Raw genomic sequence first — 4,114 nt, 5'->3', positions numbered from 1 at the left:
AACTACTGCATACACACAAACACTAGCTCTAAAAATGATGTCATGTTTGTTGGTGTGCTGGCCCTGGGCCTGTCCTACATGTGTACTGTGGTTCGTCTTGTTAACTTGCAGGTGTAGCGGAGGCGATGATGAGACGACTGTGATCACCTGGCCGGTCCTCCCAGACTATTTAACCCCCCCCCTGCCCCGAGACCAGGAGGTTGCATTCTCCCGATGGCGCACCAACATGTTTTCTCTCCGTTTGTTAACTACTGACAACATGCAGCTCACATTCTCCATTACATCCATCCACCTTCATTCATCACTGATACTGACAATCACACCTCATCGTGCTCTTGTTTGCATCATTATTTAATAAATGTCACTTTATTATTGTTACATTGCTGTGCTTCTGTAATTAATCCTAGTTAGTTGCTGTTGAGGAAATTTGGTTTAGTTGAGCTAGTCTATTGTTAATATATTGGTAATATAGTTTGATGTATAAATTAGGGGGTAAACGCTCATTTTCATCCTAAACCCCCAAAATATAAATTGGCTAAGATTATTTTATATGTTAATTATAATATACTAAACATAGGTTTTCGTCTAGAGGTACATGTTGGTCATGCAAAGAAAATAATTAAATGAACAACAGGGGAGTGTTTCTTTTAGGACATTTTGCAGGTTTACTACGAGTCTCATGTAGCTTTAGACTTCAAGACCAAACAGGTTGATTTAGGGTCACAGAGCCTTCAAACACAGCTGCAATTCAAAGTTTTATGAAGATAAAAAGCTTTAGAATATACACAGGTTATTGTCAAATCGGCTACAAACTTTAATTATTTGTTAAATATCAATTATCACTTTACTTTGTTGTTTTGGGAATAATCAATAAATCCTAGGATTTTAATCAGGATTCCTATACCTTTCCCAAGTTTAAATTCAAGCACTTTTCAAGCACTTTCAAGGTCCATTTTAAAGCTTTTTCAAGCACCTTACGCCACCGTAAATTACATACCAATACATAGTCAAAATTATTATTTAGTATTTTTGTCACATTAAAATGCTATGAACAGCCAAAATTGTGTTTGGTAATAGCATAAGGATCAGATATTTAAGGGATGCATAAAGAGCTACTCCCCTCCCCCCACTGGGAAAGCCTGATCCCAACCTGGTTCACCTACAGCCACTGTACACCCCCCTGGTCTAAAAACAGCCAGTGACAACTTGCACCAGCAGGAGGTGGTCCCCTGAGATGGACCGTGCCCTGGGAGACTGCTACAACACCACAGTCTGGGATGTGCTGATCAACCCGCATGGTGAGGACACATTGTCTGACGGACTACCTGAACTTTTGTGCGGACATGGTCTCCCCGTCAAGACTGACTGTGCACAGGCACCTGTCTGAAAAATAGCCCATATTAATTAAAAAATATATTTCATTGCCAAGACATATACATTTATCTACTGGAATAGAGCAGTGTAAATATTATACAAGGCCATCCTCAACCTTACAGTGGGCTACTAGCTATGTAGCTAGTACTGTTCACTTACTAATAAGAATAACAACAATGTATCTCCTTTATTAATCCCACAAGGGGAAATTACAATTTCCACTGTTATTACACACAGGCCTGAATTACACACACATGCACACCTACATAATGGAGAGATGTCAGAGTGAGGGGGCTGCCCATGGAAAGGTGCCCTGAGCAGTTGGGGGTTCAGTGCCTTGCTCAAGAGCACCTTGGCAGTGCCCAGGAGGTGAACTGGCACCTCTCCAGCTCCAGTCCACCATACTTTCGGTCCGTACGGGGACTTGAACCGGTTTCAGGTACGTACGGTCCCGTCTGGATGGTTTCAAGGTAACGGTAGGTAGCTAATATTAGCAGATAAGCCCGTTGGAAAAGAATTTCTAGAGGAAACACTGCAATACTAACATTACATTATCACACCAAGCAGGGCCGGATTAACAATTTCATGTGCCCTGGGTAACAAGACTCAAGACCCCCCCTGCCCCAAAGCAACCATTTCAAAGTCGCTATCATCAAGAGCATATAGCCTGTACTTCCATAGTAGCAAATCAGGCTTCTGCATGGCTCAGTGGAGATGGATGGCAGCTCAGTCGCTCCAGTCTCTGCCGGGATGCAGGGCCCCCACACCGCAGCAGACTCGCTGTGACAGACCGCGCTAAAGTTGGTTTTATAGTGGAGGTTAGCTATTAGACACAATCGGAAAACTTTTGACCTTCCAATATAAAACCAACTTTACCACGGTGTGTGACAGCTCGTCCTTGCTCGCTCCACAGAAAGCTACAGACACTGTTTTTGACGTGATTTATCATAATATTTCAATTGAACGGGTTGCAAAAAATCCAACAATTCAAACCTTGAAAACAATATCAAAATTTCAATTTCAGTTTTTCGCACGACTAAACTATTAACATCTAATTACCTGAACTACTAACTACTACATGTTCCACCAAAACAAGTTCCACTCCTTGGTTTTAAGTAATGCCAATAAACCAGAGCCCGTTTTTCTCCCATCCCAGAATGCTGTGGTGACACCAGATCTGTCTGGCCATGCGAGACTACTTACAGTACTCATATTATGCTCATTTTCAGGTTTGTAATTGTATTTAGAGGTTGGACCAGAATAGTTTTAAGTGGTTTAATTTTCAAAAAACACCATATATTTGTTGTACTGCAAGTCAAACATTTTTCATTCTGAACCTTCACAGATATGTTGAGACCCTAGTCGTGCTGAGTTTGCAGGCACCCATCATCAAGCACTTCATAACTGTTCTGCAGCCCAATTAAGTTCATGTTTACCAAATCCTGGCTGACTCAGAAAGACAGCATTAAAGCATTTTATTGACCACTAAGTTGTCCATCTAGTGCCAGGATATATATATATTTCCCTTTAAGGGAGGAAATGGTTCAGGAATTATCCCTTGACTCCCTAAACCCTCCTCAACCCCTCCAGCTTCCCTCTTTAGGTCATATTCTAAAAAACAAAACACACACACACACACACACACACACACACACACACACACACACACACACACACACACACACACACACACACACACACACACACACACACACACGATGTCTAACCACTGGGAGGCAAGAGATCCACAGACATGTGCATTAACATAAATACCAAATCTGTTGGAGTAGAGAGAGAGAAGTGTGCGTGTGTGTCAGAGGGGGGTGTTATAGGAGGGGTTGAGGGCAAAAACAATGCAATCATTGTGTGCACATGGAGGATGAGAGAGAGAGAGAGAAGTGTAGAGTGCAGCTCCATCTACAGGAAGAGAGATCTCACAGAAACACACACTCTCTCTCGGGGAAACACTCTCCTTCCTTACACACTACTTTTGCTACTTTTTTTATGCATGTGTCCATCACAGACAGACAGACAGACAGACACAGACAGACAGACACAGGCTGACACACAAGTATTTGCTTTAAAACATGCATGTACACTCACAAACACACACATTCATTTATCTTGCACATACTAATACTTGCACATTATCCTGTGCTTACAAACACATTTCGACCTCCACCCATCAGTTTTTTTCACTTATGCATATACTGCTCCACATTCAAATGTACATGTCAACTCTCTCACAAACACCCCCCCCCACACACACACACACACACACACGCACACACACACACACTTTCTTTGCATCTCACTAATTTATTTAAACACACACTAATTCTTCTCCAGCCCTTCCATAAATGCTAACCCTGTGCAAAAGACGGGCAAAGCTCTGTTTTCCACATCTCCCAAGCATCATGTTAATGCAGATTACAGTTTACAGGAAAAAACAACAAAAAAACAACAACAACATGAACATTACAGCATCATCCGGCTTCCCTCTTGAGGTCTGCTGAGATCAGGTAATGCAATTAAAATCTAATTAAAACCACATTAAATTGCTTTTAAGCATCAGTGTTTGTGTCAAGCACAGACAGGATCTCTCTATTAGCGTGTTCACACAAACACTCACAGACACACACAACAACGTTAATATATTCACACATGTACAAATGCACACCTCACAAGAAAACACACACACACACACACACACACACACACACACACACACACACACACA

The sequence above is a fragment of the Etheostoma spectabile genome, chromosome 24 (assembly GCF_008692095.1).
Source record: "Etheostoma spectabile isolate EspeVRDwgs_2016 chromosome 24, UIUC_Espe_1.0, whole genome shotgun sequence".
NCBI classification, from domain to species: domain Eukaryota; kingdom Metazoa; phylum Chordata; class Actinopteri; order Perciformes; family Percidae; genus Etheostoma; species Etheostoma spectabile.
This window is presented reverse-complemented; position numbering follows the sequence as displayed.